Genomic DNA, 23,051 nt, shown 5'->3' with positions numbered 1-23,051 from the left:
CATTGGGAATCTGCTAAATGATCCCGTTTCTATAGGAACGGAGGATAAGGATAGCCCTTGCCATGTCCTCTCCTTTGCCTTCCCCCATCTTGGCTGTACGCAAGCATGCTGCATTGGAGACTGCGGAGGGATGGTGTGTGGGGGAAGGCTTCTTACCCCTCCTCTCCTTATAAAGGATTCCCCTCTCCATGGGGTTGCCCTGCTGCATTAAAATAGAGGGGGAGGGTTGGTGGGGCAGACCGCCATTCCCTCGTTAGGTACTGGGATTCCAATGCAGACATTTTAGGGGGGTTAGGGAATGATAAGCATTGCTGCGCCTTGCAGTGTGCTCCAAGCTCTGGCTGTGCTAGTTATCCAGCCATAGCCTACCGTGTACCGGGTCTGTGCACCTTTAAATCACTCTATCCGCCTATGCACCTGTTTGATGTCTCTTTGACCCTCTTCTCTCCACCTAGTACCTTGCTGTCTCTTTAACTCTGTCCACATATGCTCTCTATAACACCCTGCTGTCTCTTTAACCATCTCCCCCACCCCACTTGCGCTCTCATTTCATGCCCCTCTCCTCTCCACCTGTGCTCTCTGTAATGCCTAGCTGTCCCTTTAACCATTTCTTTTCTACCTGTACACTCTGTTGCCATGCTGTCTCTTTAACCCTCTCTTTTCCACCTGTACACTCTGTTATCATGCTGTCTCTTTAACCCTCTCTTCTCCACCCAATCTCTCTATATTAGCCTGTTGTCTCGTTAACTCTTTCATGTCTTCCCCTACATTCTTTTCATTCCACTTCTCATTTTTCTCATATTATCTCTCCTCCATCCATACATTCTCCTTTTTGATTCATTTACCCATCATATCTGCTTTATCTTACCCATCTACATTTTCCCTCTCCTATTCTTTTTACACATTTTCACCCATTTTCCCTATCTGACGTTAATACACGTTTCCCATTACTTTCTATTCCATATATTGTCTTTTTTTTAATTTTTTTTAGTATCTCTATTTCCCTTTGGAAACAGCTAAAATTTAAAGGGAAACCAATCCTATTGAAATCAATAGTCATAAATACAAGTATTTAGTGTTCTCATGATTTACATCACACACAATAAAAGGCTGTATATTCTCCCTAGAATATAAGTATGTGCTATAGATGGAATCATAGGCTGGGTTCTGTCATTTTATGCGCAATTGCCTATTGAAGTATAGGTGAATATATATTTATAAATATATATGTGTGTGTGTGTGTATATATATATATATATAGATAGATAGATAGATAGATAGATAGATACACACACACGCATACAAATATATATATATATATATATATATATACACATATGTATACATATATGTATAGATATATATACACACACACACACATTATATATATATATATATATATTATAAACAACCATATTCCCTACAAAACAAGATGTGTCATTGCGTGCGTCACTGCCCACCCTGATTCATTACTGACATTTAAACGCGCTGGTCTGATTAAAGAACCCGCGTCACTTGTATCAGAAACGAATGAGAAATCTGATTTGCTGGAGACACAGAGCGAATATTAAATTATCGTCTGAAGCTACAGATCTCATTGTTCGAGACACAATCCAGAAACTGCTCATTTCTTTCTTTCTTTCACTATATTCTATCCTGAAATATTGCCAATCACCCCCCCCAAAAAAACCCCTCCTCTCTGTATCCTCCAACATCTCAAAATCACTATTTTTAATTTTTTTTTAATGGTTCCTACGATCTGAATCTTTTGCCAGGTACCCCCTAGACCTACAGATGCCTCTTACTGTTAGTAAACAAGTACCCTTGAATGTATCCCTTTGAGCCGCTCCGCTAGATCCCTTTAAATCAGATCAGCGAAAGAAATGCTTGCCTGTGGCGCTTGGCTACGGTAGACAGATCGCTACGTCTTTATTCAACTTCAATAACTCAGATTAGTCTGTAGGCTGTGGAGACGCAGGAGGATGGAACTATTTCAATATTGCGTTTAGGAATTCGGATGCCAGAGATCAGAATTTGTCATGTCACACAATTGTCACGCACAATGAGTCACATCACAGACATGCAGAAAACACAAATTCCAAATTCTCAAGTGAGATTTAAAAAAAAAAAATAATAATAATAATATATATTTATATAATATAATAATATTATTATAATATTATAATTTATATATATAATATAATATATATAAAAAAATATTAAATATTTATGAATAAAATAAAAATGTGGGCATACAATACACAGACACTTATGTATACATTCTAATCTAATTACTTATTCTCTTTAAAAAATAAAAAAATATGGTACAACATACAAGCAGCAGGTGCGGAGGGAATCACCAAACATCATTATAAGAAAATTGTGCAAATTTTTAGCTCATGCAAATTTTGAATCAATTATTTTTACTAATTATATAGCATTTTATATTTTATATACGTCAATATAATTTAAAAAAATAATAATAATAAAAAAAATATATATGTATATATATCTCAAACTATTAAGAATTTGACATCATTGAATTACACAGCTAATGTATAGATCAAAATGTATGCATGCAAATATATGATGGGTTGTGAGGTTGTGTTGGAGACCCCCCAAATGATCCCAAATGCCCCATGCAGAAGGCTCACTTGTTCTATGCAATCTTGGTGCTGTCTCTGTATCTCTGCCTCTCTCTCCCTCTTTCTGGGTCTCTCTGAAGGTTTCAGCACCAGGGACAGCGGCGGGCTCTTTAAATACCCACCCAGCCCCTTGTCACGTGTTAATCACCAGCACACCCGGTCCCTCCCTCTCTGACGTCAATGTTCATTCATAAGAATCCAGCCCAGGCAGGAGGGGAAGGGGGGTGCTTATGTGAGCATGCGCAGTGCTGAAATTCTGCTTTATGAATGGAGAAGACAGGAGAGGGGGTGAATGGGGGGGGGGGTCTGAATGAGTCAATGAAGGATGAAAAGAAAAAAAACCATGAATGAATGTTCCAGATTTACTCCAGGCTGCAGGAGGTTACTGATTGGCTGCTGCAGACCCAGACACATATGTGAGATGTATATGAATGTACTTAAGTACGTGTATACCTGTATATCTAGCTATAAATACATATCCTCCCACTGTGTCAAACACAGCAAACCTTTACACAAATTCCAAAGGCAAGGATAGAAGTGAATGCAAATCCTACTTTGTAATCTGCCCTCTCCATGCCCCTACTTTGTAATCTGCCCTCTCCATGCCCCTACTTTGTAATCTGCCCCCTCTATGCCCCTACTTTGTAATCTGCCCCCTCTATGCCCCTACTTTGTAATCTGCCACCTCTATGCCCCTACTTTGTAATCTGCCCCCTCTATGCCCCTACTTTGAGATCTGCACTACACACAATCTTCGATATCTGATCTCGCCTTACTTTATCTCCTGCGTCTTCTAATTGACCATTTGCTCTCTCTATCCCCCACCACCAGTCCAGGACCTGTCTGTGCCCGGGTCACCTTCACGGTTGTTTGTAAATAAGGATCCTAAACAGGTAGACAAAAAAGAAATATGGATAGATGACTAGACAGACGGATATACGTATGTTACACACAAAACGCATGCAGATGGATGGAAAACATAGAAACATAGAATCTTCTGGCAGATCGGCCCCATTTGGCCCGTCTAGACTGCTCATTTTTTCTGCTTTAAAGACTCAAATCTTAATCAGTCGTTGGTCTCGTCTTAGATTCAGGATAGTCTAGATAGATAGATAGAAAGAGGGTACATCTAGAAGAACACACACACACACACACATATACATATATATATATATAATTATAATATAATAGAATTTTGGGACCAAATGTATGAATCACTACCCTCTCCCCTCCTCCCTTTCCTCTTCCTCCTGCCATAAGCAGATGAGAGGAAGAGAACTGGCTGGTGACATCACTATTTGCGTCTGTCTCCAGTCCAGAAGCAGGCCTGGGAGTGACAGATAGTGAAAGGGGTGAGGGAGGAGAGCAAGGGCAAGTGCTCGCTGTGATGTATTTAATAAGTTGAGGGTGACATGTTTTTATATATTTTAGGGCGTGACATATGTTTTTATATAGTACTGATACTGATAATAACTGTATAACTGTACTGAGTATTATCTCCCCTATCTCTGCCTCCTTCATCCACCCTCTACCAGACTCCAAGTCCTATCAGCCCCTGCCACCAGTTTGTCCTTAACACCTTTCTGCCATTACTCATCTGGTTGATCCGTTCCCCTCCATTTATCTCCTCTTTCCTTGTCTCTTCACCCTCCATCTCATGGTTCTCTCGTCTGTCTCTCTCCCTTCCTCCTCCTTTGTTTAGTCTCCTATGGATGAGTCACATATTTCATCTCCTTTCCCTGCTGCAGATTTCCCTTCTTGCTTAGTCCACTTACCTCCCCACATTTCAGCTGCACCTCTTTCTCCATCCATCTATTATGTCTGAGTGTCAGTGTTACCATTTTCTGTTCTGTACCATCAATTTCTGTCTCTCTCTGGTTCTCCTGTTGACACTCATTTCATTTATCTTTACCCTCTGTTATCTACCCCCTGTCTTTCCCTCTGTGTATGTTTTCATTCCCCCCTAATATTTTTCTGTGCTGCTTTTCATACTGTTCCCACATTCTAAAATCGTGCTTTTAAATTACCCTACTATACTTCTAACCCCCATTTCTAGCACAGCCATTCCCTGCCCCATCCAGTGCCACTCCACGTTTACTCATTCCCATCTCATTCCCTGCCTTACAACACTTCACTCATTCTGTCTCCATGCAATACTCACAAAGTCTAATTCACCTGCTTGCTCATCCCTTCTCTTGCCCTCTCATTCCTTCTCTTCCTTTGCTCATGCAATAATTTGCTTCCCACCTCACTCTTTTTTCAGACAAACTCAACAATTCCTCTCTTCTCCTTCATTTCTCTCTTATCTGTTTGCAAATTCCTTCAAATTCCTTATCTTCCCCTTCTCACTCATTCCTTATCTTCCCCTTCTCGCTCATTCCTTATCTTGCCCTTCTCACTCCTTCGTTATCTCCCTCTTCTCACTCATTCCATATCTTCCCATTCTCACCCCTTCTTTATCTTCCCCTTCTCACTCATTCCTTATCTTCCCCTTCTCACTCATTCCTTATCTTCCCCTTCTCACTCATTCCTTTCTTCCCCATTCACACTCAATTCTCTCTTTCCTGTCCTCTCACTCATTCATTCTTTTCCCCTGCTCACTCATTTTTTTTTACTTGGGCTCACCCATTCTTCTCTTCTCCTGCTCACACATCTTCCTATCATTCCTTCTCTCTCACTCTTGTTTATTCTCCTGGTCACTCATTCCCTCATTACCTTGCTGACTCAAATCTCTTTCTCAGATGTTTGCTGATTTTCTTTCCTTTCATTATTATTTTGTTTTCCCCTCTCCACTCTGAGCACATTCATTCTCTTCTACTCCTTTTCCTTACCTCTCTGGCCATTGTCCACTCAATATCTATTTTATTCCTTACACAATACTTTTGCGCCCAAACACTTATTTGCTTATTTTGCTCTATCATTCCATGTCATTTCTTTGCTCACCAATTAGATTTCCTTTCTTTGTTAACCTATTGGTCTTCCTCTTTGTCCTTTCTTGCTCAATTATCCACTCTCATCATTCTTTGCCCATCACAGCCTATTTTATCCTTTACTCGTTCTACCCTTTGCTTTCCTTCGCTGACTCATTCCCATCTTTTCTCATTCCCTCTCATCCCCTATCTCAGTCACTTTTCTGTAGCCCTGTTCTCTATCACTTGTTTTACCAGCAGTAAACTTTCCTGCTTTCATTCTTAAATTTTATTCCCGGTATTTTTCTGTTTTGTCATCATCTTTTTTTTCTCTCGTTTGTTCTTTCTCTGTCTACCTGTTGCTTTTGTTGCTCTTGATCACCCTCTGTTCTATGTCCTTGTATCTTTTGCTCCCCTGATCTTCTTACACCTGTTCTCTCTTTTATTTATTTTTTATTTTGGAATACCGCTGCCTTTCCTCTGGTTCCTTTTGTCTGTGATTGTGATGGAAGGGGGGGTCGCTGATTTCGGTAAGTCCCTAAACTTCAACCTTCTTAAAGCAGAGTAAATGAAAAAAGAAGAGATGAGACCCATAGAGCATCATTGCCTGAAGGATTTTCGTGCCAGATGACTTAATCTCTTGTCCTACCCCCAATCAGGATATCTCCACAGGATGTCTTTCTTTGGCTTTTATAAACTCGAAGTACCCTTTTCCCCGGGATTTCATTTATTTTAACCCACAGTGACTTAGACTGCTTGTGGCATGGTTAACACCTGACCTGGCTCAAAGTCTTGATTTTGACCGGTAACCCATTAACTCTTTAATGTCCAGGGACCTGTAATTAATTTTTCCTTAAACCTTTTCCTGAAGGACACTTGTAGAACATTGCTTCATCCTCTTTCCTTACCACCGATGAGCTGATTTTATCAGAGGTTTATTCACTTAATTCTTGTCTTGATGAACCTATTCAAGTAGATCATTTTAACCCCTTCCAGGACATTGCCTTTCCTCTGTGAAAATCAATGACTCAACCTCCTTCTAAGATATTTAAAGGCGTTGGGTTTGTCTACTCCTCCTAGCTAAAATCCCATACAGAGTAGATTCATTAACCTATTCATTACAGGTGCTTTCTGAGTGTCACTCCCTGAACTGAGTTTCATTCCCCTAACCCTTTCCTGACAAAAAACATCTAAGCATTTAACCCTTTTTTAACAATCACCATGTGAACATTATTTACTTAACCCATTCCTTACAGGTGCCTTTTGTCTGAATGTCACCCGCATGACCCTTTTCAGAGAGGGTTAATCCATTCTTGACCAGTACATTCTTAGTAGCTCTATTTTATCCATTTTCATGACGATAGTACCTGAGTCTTAACCTCTTTTCTGACAACTAACATCTGAGTATCACCCATTTAACCCTTTCTTAACATTCAGCATATGAGTAATATTTACTTAACCCATTCTTTACAGGTACCTTTGTAGGAGTGTCATTCGCATTACCCTTTTCAGAGAGGGTTAATCCATTCTTGACCAGTAAATTCTTAGTAGCTCTATCTTGTTTATGACGATAGCCCCTGGGTCTTAACCCTTTTTTGGCAGATACCATCTGAATGTCACTCTCTTAACCCTTTCCTAACAGGTCACCTTTAAACCTTTTTCACGTAACCAGTCCACTACCAAAATTAATTATTACTATCACTCAAACAATAAGCCTCTATTGTTACTTTAACCTCTTCATAGCATATGCCGAGTATCATCCCAATAATCTTTTAGAGGGATGAAATTCTTGATAGAAAATCATCAGAACAATCATTCATCAATCTATCTTGTCAATGTTCAGCAGATCTTTCAACATTTTAATGGACCAGAGATATGTCTACCGCATCCCTTCAGTAGAAACATGTCTTCAACCCTCTCGCTTCCAGACGTATTGAATGATATTCTGTAAACGCATTTTATTCCATAGCTTTACAACAAAATTGCTCTCTCCAATACAACTCAGTCATGCAGTCGTTAGAGTCCTTCTTTTTTTTTTCACGAATATCTAAATGTCTCTGTGACCAAAGATGCGAAGAAATCACACCTTTAAGTTAACTCCTTTATAACCAGATACCTATCAATAATTGCTTTTTTAAGCCATCATTCATTTTATTACAAATCCTGCTTGGTTAACCCTATCATGACTAATGTTATAACTCAATATTCTGCATCATGCACATCACCGGTATTCAGAGAGTCCTGGCATTAACCCATTCCTGCCAGAAAATGCAAGATATCACTCTGCAATGACTTTTCTTCTTCTTCCAATAGAACAATGGAAGATTTCTCTGTTAACCCCTTTCTAGAAACAAACAGTAAACAGTATAGCCATTAACCCTTGTTCCCTCTGATACCTGCGAAGTACCTCTCCCTTAGTTTTTTTGAACCCTGTTTTAAGATAGCCACAGAACATTGGTCCATTAACTCCTGTCTTGCCAGAATCCTGCGGCATCCCCCCCCCCCCTATTTACCGCAAAGTTGGGGACATCATTCTTTCAACGTTGTTTTAACCCCTTATGCCACAAAAAGCAATGCTTTACCTTGTATCAGACATGGTCTCAAAACCATATTGTGAATGTGTTAGTTTGTCTGTGTGTGTCTCTATTTGTCGCAATGCGGTGGTGTTGCCGCAGTGTGCGTGGGTGTGTTGCCGCAGTTTTTGTGTGTGGGGAGGGTGGTGCCTAATTTTGTATCACCCCTGTGTGTGTATTTTAGGTTATCAGTTGTGTTACCTGTGTACATTAATAACTTGTATTAGCTGTGTTGCATAGCCAAAAATACAAACTGTGTGTTCTGTTAACACATCCGACAATTCAGTATCTTATTGTGTTGTGTGATTGAGTGTCTCTGTATTAGTTGGCAGTGTGTATATTTGGTTTCGGAGGTGTGTAAAGTTTTATTGGGCTCTCACGTCACTTGGGTTCTAATTTCGGTGTAGTTGTGTTATTGTGCTGTCACAATGAATACATGTTATACGTGTTGTGTATAGTAAGCATGGGCTGAAGGTACAAAGTCTGCTAGTGTTGTATTAGTCCAACAAGAGCTGGGTGGCTGTTTGTGTTGTTTTTTTTTCTGATCGCAGCATATATTGTATAGACAAATTGTGTACAAAAGGCATTTGTGTACCTGGTCCAGACGTGTAGCCCTAGCTGGTACATCACTCATAATGTGTTGCGTTATCACAATGTGAGTAGATCTGCTGCAAATTTTAAACGGTTGTAGTGCGTGTGTATACTTACATCGTGTAGCTTCATTGTGTTGTATAGGTGCTCGTGTGTTATGATGCATGCATTGTGCCACCATTGTGCGTGTTGCATATCAATCCCATTCTGCAATCTAGTCGCCCATTTCTCCTGCTGTAAAGATAAGACCTTAACCAGTCGTTGGTCTCGTCTTAGATTCAGGAGCCATATGCTGATCCCATGCGTGTTTAAATCCCCTCACTGTATTACCCTCTACCACCAATGCTGGGAGGCTGTTCTGCTTATCTGGGGCATTGGCCATTAAAGTTTAGTGTATTTGTGTATTCCTAGTATTAGTTGTGTATTTAAATTGGTTTTAGTGTATACTCGTACATATTCTAATGTATTGTGTGTATTTTATTCTTTCGGTGGATTTTTGTGTTAAGTTTTAGTTGTGCAGACAGTATATTCACAGTCTCGGAGTGGAAGTATGCGTGAGGCTCAGCTAATTAACACTGTATAATGGGAGCGTAACAAGCAGATAATGTGTGTCATCTCTGTATGAACAGTACGCAATGCGAGCACAGAGCTGTGAAATGGTGTCTGCGTAAAATATACTTCTGTATTGTGAGTCACATTGTGTCTTTGTGTGCGTGTTTTTATATATTTTCTGCCTTTTGTAAATTTTAATCTTTTTTTTTAAATATATTTTTATACCATATACACATTGTGTCTTTTTCTATATATTTTCTGTCTTCTACAAATTATAATTTTTTATTTTTTTTTACTATTTTCACATCCCTTTATTCTTTATTCTTAATGCAATTTTAAAAAAAAAGATGTAAAATTTGAAACATAGCCATAGTGTGTTAGTGTGTGCTTACACGCACGCACACGCACACACACGCACACACACACACACACACACACACACACATACACACTGCTGCCCCCTAAACCTCGCACAGTGATTAAACTCTCCTTGTACTCGCAAGTGACTCATAGCACTGCAGAGAGGTCCCTGCGTCATCGGGAGACAGATGGTGGGGGTGGGGGGTTCAGACAAAGGCAAGAAGGAGACACCCACATCTGTAGCATTTATTTTACGGCACGATCTGAATATATCATTGGAACATATAATTACAGCCTAAAATGTCGCCGTTCAGACCGTTCCCTATGTATAAACATTGATACTTGGTAACGTTGGAAAGAAAAAAGACCTAAAATCATTGATAATTGCAGAAATTTACAAAAAAAAACCAAAAAAACCCAAAACTTTTAAGCGCGTGCCAGTTTTTGGATAAAAATAATACCTTCTTGGGCAGAATAATCTTTGGATCCCAAACTTTGAAAAATATTTACGTAAACCGCTCAGTAGAGTTCCTGGCCGAAAAAAGCAGTTCCGTTTTTTTAGGAAGGTACTGGTTGGCGCGTTACCGGTACCAAACATGCGTTTTTCATGTTTTGCTTTACTGGCCGTATGTCTCATTTGGGATTGTTTAGCATCCCCCCTGATTCAAAAACAATGATGCCATTAATACCAATAAAAGTATATATTTTGGTAAAGCCAAGGTTGGGTCAGTTGGGCCACCAATCACTGCCAAAATGTTAGCTGTAGCGATAATTTCCTGCGCTTTTTACACAGGTTATATGTTATGGCAGAGAAATGCAGCCAAACGTGTTCAGGTGCCTCTCCAGATAACGGAAATACCCCACGTGTATTGGATTTTCATGGGTTTTTTTGGGGGGGGGGTGTAGGCAGGGCCCGCCCTACAATGGAGCCGACTGGGGCAATTGCCCCAGGCGGCACTTCAGAAGGGGCGGCACTTTGCCGCCCCAAGCGGTTTTTTTTTTGAAGCGGAGGAGAGAGAGAGAGGCACCGAGTGGTTTTCGCTTACCCGCTCGGCGCCCCTCTCTCTCTCCTCTGCGGCGAGTTTCCCCGTTCGGTCTCGGTGCCGGCTTGTAATGCAGAGCGCCGGAAGTGACGTGAATTTCCGGCGCTCAGCATTACAAGCCGGCACCGTGGCAGCACAGGGAGACTCTCCGCAGGACTGTTTAAGGGTAAGTACCGGTGGGGGGGGTAGATAATGCCGCCGCCCCCCCCCCCGGCGTCGGCGGGGGGCGGCATTTTAAACTTCGCCCCAGGCGGCGTTAAGTCTTCGGCCGGCCCTGGGTGTAGGGCAAAATACCCCCTTTTTTTCTCTTGTGGCTCACCCCAACCGAACATCAAAGTAGTCACATAAATAAAATAAAAAACAAATAATCTAGTTTTCTATGATAATCTATTAAACAGTCATCGATGGCAGAGAGGGACAGGAAGTGGCTCCCGGAGTGCTTCCTAATACCTTCCTTCCTAGAGCAGACTGTATCTGTTTTGTGCCTTTTGTTTGGTACCAGTGGGGGGGATTGTGTAAGGAAAATGCCCGCCGGTAAGACGCAGGACATCTTGCAATTTCAGAGTGGGTTCCTCAGAGAGTCTCCATCCACTTCCACATACAAACCGTACAGATTGAACATGGCAACCTGGCTCAAGCAGATGGCAACCTTGTAGACAATGATTGAAAAGCTCTACACCCTCCATGTGTTTGTTATAATCAGTGATGCTCTGCAGAATTTCCTCTTTGCGCACTTGTTGTGCTGCACGTTTGTTTTGGGTTCCCTAATTGTTTGGGGAAATCTTTTTATATTTTTATTCCTGATCCTGCCACAGGCTGAAGTGTCACAAAATGTAAAAATGTTATAATTCTGGGCTACTATAATAATTATCTACCCAGAGGTGGTAGCCTTTATTCAGTATATATATATTGGTTTAAACCGCCAAAAGTTCAAAAAATTAACTGGATCACTGACATCAATACTGCTTGTGGGGGTATTTCTTGGACCACCGTAATAGAGGGTTACCAACAATGATCAGATACAGATTCAGGTTCTATTCGCCTCATTTTATGAAGTGGAACCTTGGCTTAATACCTGCTGCTTCTTCACACGAAACATCTGACTCGGCGAGAATATGCTTCTTCAGCACTGTAGATGCGTTCCATTATATATATATATATATATATATATATATATATATATACTGTACCCCCCCTTAGCCTACACTATAAATGAAGATATATATTATTTAGATATAATATCTAGATCTCCAATTCCCTCTAGCCACCCACCAATCTATAACCTAAAATACAGCTAAAATTATGTTATGAAAATTATAGTGCACCCCTCTACTTTCTATAGTACGTGCCGGTTTGTCCAACAGGTAATCCTGGCACAACTTTTGTGGACGTACTGGTACATAGAGTAAGGAAGGGGTTAAATTCACTTCCTGTATTACCCTCTACCACTCCTTCTGGGAGTCTGTTCCATTTATCTACTTCCCTTTCAATGATAATATTCGGCATATCTGCTGTGTCTGTGGGGCGAGGATTTCCCCTTTAAAGGCCATGAATGCATGTCTGTCCCTAAACTTAACCCACCCCAATTTACTCTGCTGGGAAGCAGCGCCACACATAGAAAGGAGTCTGACCGAATGAGGAAGGGGATTCCAGAGAAGGGGTACAGTGGGGGGTCCTGAATACGGGAGTGAGAAGAGGTAATGAAAGTAGAAGAGAGACGTAGGTCATGAGATGGACGAAGAGGGTGGTTAGGGGTGTATTTGGATAGGGGGGGGTAGGGATATAGGCGCATCCAGAGTTGATGAGGGATCTGTAGGTAAGGAGTTTGATTCTGGAGGGTATGGGGAGCCGATGGAGCGATTGGCATAGAGGAGCGGCAGATGAGGAACGGCGGGAGAGAGAGATAAATCAGTGTTGCAGATGGATTGGATCGGTGAAAGGCGGAGTGGGAGACTAGTTAGTAGGGGGTTGCAATAATCCAGGCAGGAAATCACAAGTGGATTAGTATTTTGATTATTTCTTGTGAGAGGAATGGGTGGGAGAGGTTTTTCAGGTGAAGGCAGCTGGATTTGAAGGAGAGGAAAGAGCCAAATCTGACACCAAGGCAGCGAACTTGGTCGCATAGTGAAGTTGCAAACTATTGTCTCTATCCGCTTGATGAAGTCCACCTATCAGAGACTGCTTTTGTGTCACATGGCAATTGATCAGAAATATGAATGAGACAAAGTTTTGCATGCTTAAAAAGTTATTTGAGAAATGGATTTGGGCATTGTACCATTTTCATTGGCAAACATGAATCTAGTCTACTTATAAAAGCTTCCATAGTGTACTCTAAATCTTTACAGCCCTCACTGTAAGAAATGCCCTTCTATGCTTGAGTTGGAACGGAGACTGGATTAATTCTTTCTATTGTCTCTATCCACTTGGTGAGGATGCCCCTGAGATATCCTGATACGGGCCATATATTTATATTCTGTGATGGGTCACCTGTTAGATGCCGCTCTTCTACAGTTAAGAAAACCCAATGATCTTGTAGCTCCCCTGAGAATTTCCAGATCTTTTGTATATTGCTTGTGAGTTGCTGTGTAATAACATTTTCACGCGTACATTGATACCCTTTTACTGGCTTTTGTAGCTGCTACATTTGATTTGGTGTGGCTAGTGATCTTGGAGTCCGCTATTATCATTATTGCTACAATGTAACACCTTTTAGTTCTTAATCCGCAAACGTATTTACTACCTTCGTGCGTCACCTTTTATCAATGTTGAATTCCATATGCCATTTGTCTGATAATTCTTCAGGTCTCACCAGCGTGTGCATCAATGAAAGGACGCCCTTTCATTCTTCTGAATGGTTGACATCTTGTTCTTTCTACGGTCCTATTAATAAACAGGTCATCAGAGAATGTATTGCATTGTCCCCGGATGGCAACCTTCAGTATGTGCGCAGCCCTGTGAAATGGATGCGTTTATTTGTTATTTTTTTGTCTTTTTTTAATCGTGAACTTAAAAGGGAAGTGCCGTGTAAAAAATATTAAGTACACCCCAGCACTGTATACAGTAATGTCGATCGGAACTGACAAAAATCTGGTTTTATCTTATTTTACTCCAATAAACTCCCTTTATCTGCAGACCCGGAGGCTGCCGTTGCTGTCAGTCATGTGATATTTTGGATGACGTTCCCGGCTCAAACACCGCACCGCTTTATGGCAATGCTAATAAAGTCTGTTCCTCCATAGCCTTATTAGTCAGCTGGATAATTAAGACTGAGCCATTCTATTGTTTCTCACAGGCAGTATGATAAGGAGTCGGGGGGTTTGTCTGGTAGATCGGGGGTCAGATAGCAGAGCGAGAAATAGAATTTAAAAAAAAAAGCATACTTTCCAAAACTTGTTTATAATCTGCTACTAGTAAAAAAAAAAGGGTGGGCGACCCCCTTGGACAATAGGGGAAAGATGACTTAATGGGGAGCTGAACCTGAGAACAGGTAAAATGGAGGACTTGGGAAAAGTGGCAGATCAGCCTAATTTGTATTTTTTTGATGTGTGTTAAGTGTTGCAGTTTAGCGACTAGATGTTCCTGATTTCTGGGGACAGTCCCCTGATTGAGGCTTCTATTTGTCCCCAGAACCGCTCTTATATCCAATGGTAAGAATATTCTAATAACATTTTTATTTTTTGCTTTAAATGTAATTAGGTAGCTACTAATACTTAGACAATGCCATTCTAAAAAAAAAAAATTATACAATTATTTTATTGAATACACCTATAAAAATAACATTGGTGATATTGGACAGATAATGTTTTTTTATTATCAATAATATAACATTAAAATCATTTTTGTATCTCAGGGGGAACATGTTTCTCATGACATTTCTTTTCTTACGGATTACTTTTTTTTTTTATTTCTCCAAATTGTCTAACTTCATTTCTTTGCTCATTTTCAACGAAAACTCCTAAAAATATCTTCCAACCTTAGGTTTTTTTCATATGGATAAATCTAAACAAATGGAATATATTTGAACATTTAAAAAACAAAAAATTAGGCTTTATCTAGTTATAATGCACACAATCAATTCTGCAAAAAGCTGTGATTGTGCCTTCAACTATTCTATAAAAAGTATCAGATTTAAAAACATTTTCAAAAATATTGTGCTGTTTTCCTATTTAAATACGTTTTTTTTGCATAATATAGTGTTTTCAGGCAGCTGTTCGTATTCTTTTCATGAGACTTCCCCTGTGCATTTCACGAAAGGAATGTTACAATAAGGTCCCCTTGTTGAGGTATATACACCTGTTCATGCAAACCAAAACTGAGAATGATGACATCATAAATGCCCCAGTTAAGTAATGGACACCTGTCACAAGATATCCACATCATTAAACAACAAAACAAACAGTATAGGTCAATGTTGTAATTTATATTTTTTGCCATAGAAAGAGAGAATTTGATACCTTTATCGACTAACTGAGGTATAGTGGATTGCAAGCTCTCGAGGCTATCTAGGTCTCTTCTTCATATGGGTATAATGTGCCTGAAGAAGAGACCTAGATCGTCTCGAAAGCTTAAAATCCATTATGCGTCACTTATCCAATAAAAGTATAATCTTTACCAAATTTGCCATATAAAACAAATTTGGGTGGGAAGTAGGAGCCACCAAAATATAGGAGCCATTTTTTTCCCCCCCAATCATGTTTTTTATCTCATTTATTTAACATTTCAGTCATATTGCCCGTCTCCTTTATGTCTATGATGATGCTTCCCTTCATATAAAATAAATATCCTATTATAAAGATAAAGGTACCTCGCAAAATATATGTAATACATAATAGAAAATTACATTAAATATTTATATTATTTATATTATTGGTAAATAGATATTATAAACCATTTCATAAAGAATTGATAAATTAGTGAAACACATCAGTCCATTTAATAAGCTGATAAACTACTAAATTCAATTATAGGTAAATAACGTTAACTATTATTACAGTGATAAATACATTGATAAATGCATTAAGTAACTGGAGAAACTTCAATTCAATGTTCATTAAATAAAGCTGATAAATGCATTAGTACATTATTACTAAATATGTGAAGCTTCTGTCTGGAGCAGGTAAGATGGCTGCCAATCGGCTCACCGGAACATCGGCGTTCGCTACCCTACAGAAATGTTTTTTGTTTTTCTGGGGAGGAGATCCCAAAGCGCCACTCATTATGTTGGTATGTATTTGTTACTCTAGCTCTTTTGTGTACCATGCACTCTAAGGCAGAGGTTCCAAGTGTTCCGGGAATGCGGTTGTTTCTCCTGCCTTCCTGATGTGCGCCACAATATCACCGATGCACGCCTGATTGCTGTCAAATCATAGACCTGAAACAAGGAATCACAAGTCACTTCCACTTTCATCTTTCGCTTCTCCCTGATAGCTCAGTTAACCAGGGCTCTCGCTCCCGGAGCGCTTCCTCAAAAGGGTGGAGCATACACCCTCTCCCCTGATTGGAGGAATGGGGGAGAGACTATCCCCGTGTGGCATGCTGTGGTTCCACCGCTTTGCAGAAGTACCCAAAGAAGCCACAATGCAGACAGATTCATGGAGGAGAGGTGCAGAAACGCTTCTCTTTCTCCACGAATCTGTCTGCAATATTCTGGCCTCTTGGAGTACTTCTGCAAAAAAAGGCAGTGTTTCTGCAAAATCAACAATTTTTATTGTGTTATAATCAGAAAAAAGTGAATATGTCTCAGCATCTCACTGTGCACTTAGCAGCAACTATTGGAGTGTAGGTCTCCTCACATATACAGACAAATGTGAAGTGTAAAATTGTCCTCCTTCTATGCACTCACATATTCATCAAAGGTCGTAGTCATATCACAGGTATGGAGTAGTTCGATGTCACCAATGGAACCCTTCCAATTGGTTCAAAAATCCAGAAAACATGATCAATACCAAGATTTTTTAATACATATAATATCTAACAAGTCAAATAAGTGATTGGTGTAATGAAGACTACACATATGTTTCAGTTTTTGAAAGCATTACATGTATGAAGTCTTTCCGGTTCTGGAGGTAGAGCCCCCAGACAATACCACTCTCCTTGAAGCCCTGCGTAGGGTTAATTCAACATGGCGGTCCAAGATGTCTTTTTATGAACTGGTGGCCAAAATTTTACTGCGTGCCACTGGCAGCCACTGCCTAAAATTAACTCGTCAACAGGGTTTTTGAATGAGTTGTGTTCACCAAACCACAACAATACGTACACAACAGCGTGACAAAACCAATGTTTATTGCCCAGACTTCAAGTTTTCTGTTGGGGTCGGAAACAAAGATGCAGAATGTAGAGATTTCATGGGAAACGGCAAGAAATCTAAATTTTCTAGTGATGCTCGACTCGACGACCTCGTGTAGCACATGGAAAGCGTCATGACGCGGCACTGTTGAGATGCTAAGCAACACTGATTCACACACAATGCGTACCCAAACTTGCAGGCCGGTTACCTGGTGACCGTGGTAACCATGGTTACGCAAGTGCAGGAATCATGAAATGTAACACTGTGATTTATAATTTTAATTTGTTATATTACAAATATACGCACGGAGAACGGATTCGGTTAAAAGTGGGGATCTGCGTTCAACTGTAAACCTGTGAAACGTATACCTTTTTTAATTGCGCTAGTTAACTTCCTGTTTACATTTTTAAAGAAAAATATACGGTAGTTATTGTATTAATTTAATACAAAAATATTTGTTATGTCGGACTTGACTTTAAGTCGCTTTTCCCAAATTCTACATTTTATAGTTCTATACACTGAATAAAACTATGTAATTGTGTTTATAGATTAAAATAAACAATAAATATGTATTAGAAACCATCGTATGTGTGGACGATGGGAGCTTCCATCTTAACTTCCTGTTTTGCTGAATTAAATCACACCCCCAACATTCTCAAATGACCAAAGATGGATAATTATTTCAGGGGGTGGGGTTAGAGGCGTGGTCAGGGGACAGGAAATTCAAATTTCTCAAGTTTGGGGCCCAAAGAGGAAGTGTCCTTCTCTTCATTTGTTAGCCCCTCCCTCCTGTTAAGTTCCTGATTGTTGTTGATTGGTTAGGGAGGGGGATCTGGACAGGAAAGTGATTACATAATGCTGTCCCTGCCACATTCACCGATATCAGCTTCCCTGGGATAAAATAGCAACTCATTTTCTAACTTATTATGTGTGAAAACGATTACACTGATTGACAAGCAAAATGCACAAGCTGCACGTAGCTTTGATAAATTCATTTTAGTTACGCTCGAAGCTGTGACGGTGACAGTTCCCATTTAGTCTTCAATCCCTGCTTCAATAACAGTGCTGATTTGCTTATTTGGCAGTCCGCATCTTTTTTTTTTATGTGCAAATGAACGCCGGTCTACAAATGATCAACTTTTTATAAGGATCAAAAGTCCGTTTTGACTCGAAGCCCCAGAGTCTGGCCAGGTTCAGTATTATACTAATGGAGACACGAACGGTTCAGCTGGACATTGGACAAAATTTCCCAAAGCCAAACACATCAACATTTTAGGTGTCCAAAAGGACACCTTTGTGAGGGTGTGGCAAGAGGTGCAGGGGGTTGGGCATACCTGTGAACTCCCAGCCTACAGGGAGCACGATGATGTCAGTGAGCGGGGCTGACATCATCGGTAGGTGGGTTGGTGTGGCGTTGCAGGCGAGGCTAGCCCCAACATCTTTATATTTATCGGGTGGTTGAAAGGGGGAACAGAGTAGCGCCTCCCATGAGACCCAGAGTATGGAGGTGGCATTGACTTCCCAAATGTGGGAAAGGAGGCTGGCTATGGAGACGCAAAATTGGCAGATGCGAGATTGGGGTGGAACACAAGAAGAGAAAAAAAGCAAATCTATGTGATGGTGACGCCATTATTGAGTGGCATGGGTTGTGGGTGAAGGAGGACAGGAACCGGGTTAGAGGCTGAGCCCGAGGCAGGACCATGGATTTAATTTACTAACTTGCATCAGATTGAGGCAGAATGTGGGGATATGACGTCATATTTCAGCACAGAGCTTCAGTATGGTGCGAGGGGCCACACCGGGACTGTGATTGAAGACTGTGCTACAAAAGCTTGTAATTCAATCAATTTTAAACACTTTGCAGGCGTGCCAAGGATAACCCGTTCAATGCCTGCGTGAAGATGTACACATTGATACCTGCAGAGGGTTATTGCGCAGGAAAAATGAAAGCCGTCCTAACCTAGCACTTAACCAACTTCAATTATTTGCTTATATACGGCCACAAATATAAAATCCCATTCTCCAACTTGCTATTGTCTCTGGAGAGCACGCTGAAGGTTGTCAGAGGAGGCTTTCGCCTTTTATTCTGCTGTCTAGACTACTTGCACTTAAATTTAGAACTTCAGAAGTGGGTACATGTGAAAGGTTGAACTTGATGGACTGAAGTCTTTTTTTTTAACCTACTATACTATAGTATATTATACTAAATGGTCAGCTGAAAACAACACTACACAATCACACTCAAGTGTACACGTCTACATGATGTATACATTTAAATGCCGGTGCTACAACATGCTCCTTTAGTGTTTAGTTGTCAATGATAACCACGATGATAGTACAGTGATGATACGGTGGTACCCGTACTAAACAGATCCATTTTGGAACGCCTATTTACGCTATGAATGAGCACAGCCTCCACGGGCCTTATTAAAAGGCGCTGTGTCCCTTTAATACTCGGCTCGGCGGTATATGACATCATATCCCAGCTCTCCATTTGTATAAGGCGCCATTATTGCACCTGTACACTAGTGTCACTTTAATCTTACAAGCATTCCCTAAAGTCCCTTCTTACTCTCTATATGAGTTCCTTACCGTGTTGTATATTCCTTCACACCTGTCATCCATGTATCATTCTCATCCCTAAGTCTCCAAGCCCCTGCTTACTCTTGCGCAATCTCCCACCAACTCTAATTGGAGTATGTTTACTGTGAAATTATTCACGTTTTATAGTGATTGTCTTAAACAGACCAAGAGCGTCCGCAGGGAACTGGATCAATTTGAAAGAAATGCCCCAGCTGCTCATCTAGGTTCTGTAGTCCAGAAGACACAAATCCAGAAAAGCCTGTGCCATGGGGGTCCAGAAGGTTACCATGGTTAATACACCTGTTCTAAAAAGTCTTTACTAAAGTGGTAGTCCCATGGAAAAAATATTCTTCTCTTTGGTCTTCAAATACAGTAATGAAGTCCTTTGCTCCATAGACTTTCATTAGTCAGAGTGTCTGACTGGGTGATTAAGACTGAGCCATTCTATAGTTTCCCACAGGCAGCATGATAAGGAGTCGGGGGATTTGTCTAGAAGATTGGGCTCAGATAGCTGAGTGAAGACAGCTGCTGACTATAAGATTATTTTATGCAAAAATGAGAACTATTTTAAAAAAACAAACCTGTTTTCAGTCTGATACTAGTAATAAAAAAATGGTGGGACTTCCCCTTTAATATAACATTCGCTAAAAACATTATTTTACATGAAATAAAACTGTGTATGTGTTCTATGTATGTGTGTAGCGTATGTGCAGAATGCAGACCTACAGAATATACTGTATATTTACAGACACACACAGTCATCATCATTCACACACACATTCACACACACACACACACACACATACACACTCCCAGAGCCGCAGTAGTGACTCACTGAGACTCCCACACACCTGAGAATCACTTTGGACGACTAATGTTTTATTAGCAACGAAAACGTGTTTGGCAGCAAAGGCTGAGAATGAGAGGAGAAGGGGGCACAACAAGAAATGGAGAGAGGGAGAGGAATTCTAGCTCGACGGAGAGACCAAGTGAGAAAAGGGAACACAGGGAGAGAATAAGGGAGAAGGGGGAACGAGAGGATTCAGGGGAAACAGAATGGGAGCGAGGGAAGCAAAGAATGGGGGAGACTAGATATAGGCAGGGAACAGTCTGATACAATAACTACGGGCAAATGTGAAAAACAAAATAAGGAAAAAAAGAAAAAAATCGGAAGATAAATATAATCACGGGATGTGTCAAGGAAAATGGCAGCTAAAAACAGATACGAGAGGTTAATGCGAAGAGACAAATATAGACAGATGGATACGTATGATGGGGGGAGATACATTGTGTATTATACGAGCTTCCCTTGGGCTTCTATCTATGTACTAAAGTGTGTTCATGTTAATAATGTTGTATGTCGCCAACTTTAATGTGATTGTTAATTTTAAGGTCTATAAGGATGTCTGTGAGGGTCCTACATGCGGGGGCTACTGTATAAAGCCTGGCCCAGTAAGGCAACCAGCAGTAAATGAATGACGGTATGGTCATTGTAAATAAATACTACATTTTGTTATAGAATTAGAATTTAGCACCAAGTGAGCCAAAGTAATTGTTTCGATCAACTTATAACACAAGCGGCAACAATGGGACACATAATGATGTCTAAAATTACATGCAAGAACAATCAGGTATTGACTGGGTTAATGAAGGAAGTTGTTTTTTTGCATTTTTTAAAGAAATAAATATATATATATATATATATATATAGAGAGAGAGAGAGAAAGAAGCGATGGGAGTGATAAAGGGCCATTGGAACACAGGAGTGATGGGAGTGATAAAGGGCCATTGGAACACAGGAGTGATGGGAGTGATAAAGGGCCATTGGAACACAGGAGTGATGGGAGTGATAAAGGGCCATTGGAACACAGGAGTGATGGGAGTGATAAAGGGCCATTGGAACACAGGAGTGATGGGAGTGATAAAGGGCCATTGGAACACAGGAGTGATGGGAGTGATAAAGGGCCATTGGAACACAGGAGTGATTAGAGTGATAAAGGGCCATTGGAACACAGGAGTGATGGGAGTGATAAAGGGCCATTGGAACACAGGAGTGATCAGAGTGATAAAGGGCCATTGGAACACAGGAGTGATGGGAGTGATAAAGGGCCACTGGAACACAGGAGTGATTGGAGTGATAAAGGGCCATTGGAACACAGGAGTGATGGGAGTGATAAAGGGCCATTGGAACACAGGAGTGATGGGAGTGATAAAGGGCCATTGGAACACAGGAGTGATGGGAGGTATAAAGGGCCATTGGAACAAAGGAGTGATGGGAGTGATAAAGGGCCATTGGAACACAGGAGTGATGGGAGTGCAAAATTATGTTTTGCCTAGGGTGGCAAAAATCCTAACACCAGCCCTGAGGACAGCCGACGTATGGCAGTTGCGTATGAGGAACTACATGCAAGGTTTTTTTGCTCTCCTAAACAGAAGATAACCGGGTAACGGGAAAAGGGGCAAATGCATGGGGCAAAATCCTCATATAAATCTCTTGGCTATTATATGCATTAAAGCGCGTGTGATGATTCGAGTGTTACTTAGTTATTTAAAAGTTATTATAAAAGTAAACGGACTGTATTTCTTTAAGAAGAATATTATTTTGTTCAGCCTATATAGGGAAATAATAAGGGAAATGACCCGTAGGCAGTAAGCTTTATTTCATTTGTCAGAAGATTTGCAGAACACATGAAAAAGGCATGTTATGTGGAATACTACATATAATATCACATATTAGGCACGTATGTTTTCCTAAATCCCCTTTAATGTATGTTTTTGTTATAATGCTGATTGGGAAAGACTTTTGTGGAGGATGGATAAAGAGAAGAAATAAAATAGGACATTGGAATGATATGAGGAAATAAAAAAAAAAAAAGTATAATATTCGTGATTTGGAGATCCAGATCTTGGCAGTCATTTAATTACCATATTTATTATTCATCTGATTACTAATCACCCTCCAGCGCCATGCAACAGGCGTAACAGATGTTCCTATAGAAAACCAAACATGAATGGGAAATGAAATTGTACAAGATTCCTACAGACTAATCACGAGAGTCATCCCCCCTTTGCCCCAAGAGCAGACTCAGCCAAAACCAGAAGACACGGACTCCCATATGTGGGGAATTTTGGACTGTAGTCTAATACAGATTAATTATCACCATTCTTAGACATGTTTGGTGCTGGAAATACCTGTGTTTATAGTGCGAATGAATATCATTCAACCTATAGTGTTGGTGGACCAGAATGGGGTTCCACCAGTCTTCAAACTCATGAAGTTGGCACACTGCTACCATAGATCATTTCCAAAGACGTACAAAGAACACGAGAATCATTAAGGGTAATTGCTGCTTATTTGAGGTTCCTCTGGGGCTTGGACCTTGAGTCCGGAATTTCGGAACAAGGAAGGTACAAGGAAGGTACAAGATTCATATCTCATGGTCTCATGATAAAAAAAACAAACATTTTATTGGAGTGCTTTGAGTGTTATTTAGAGTTCCTAGACATTT

The sequence above is a fragment of the Sceloporus occidentalis genome, unplaced genomic scaffold, assembly GCF_023333645.1.
Source record: "Sceloporus occidentalis isolate IW3139 unplaced genomic scaffold, rSceOcc1.0.p SCAF_376, whole genome shotgun sequence".
Taxonomy (NCBI): domain Eukaryota; kingdom Metazoa; phylum Chordata; class Lepidosauria; order Squamata; family Phrynosomatidae; genus Sceloporus; species Sceloporus occidentalis.
This window is presented reverse-complemented; position numbering follows the sequence as displayed.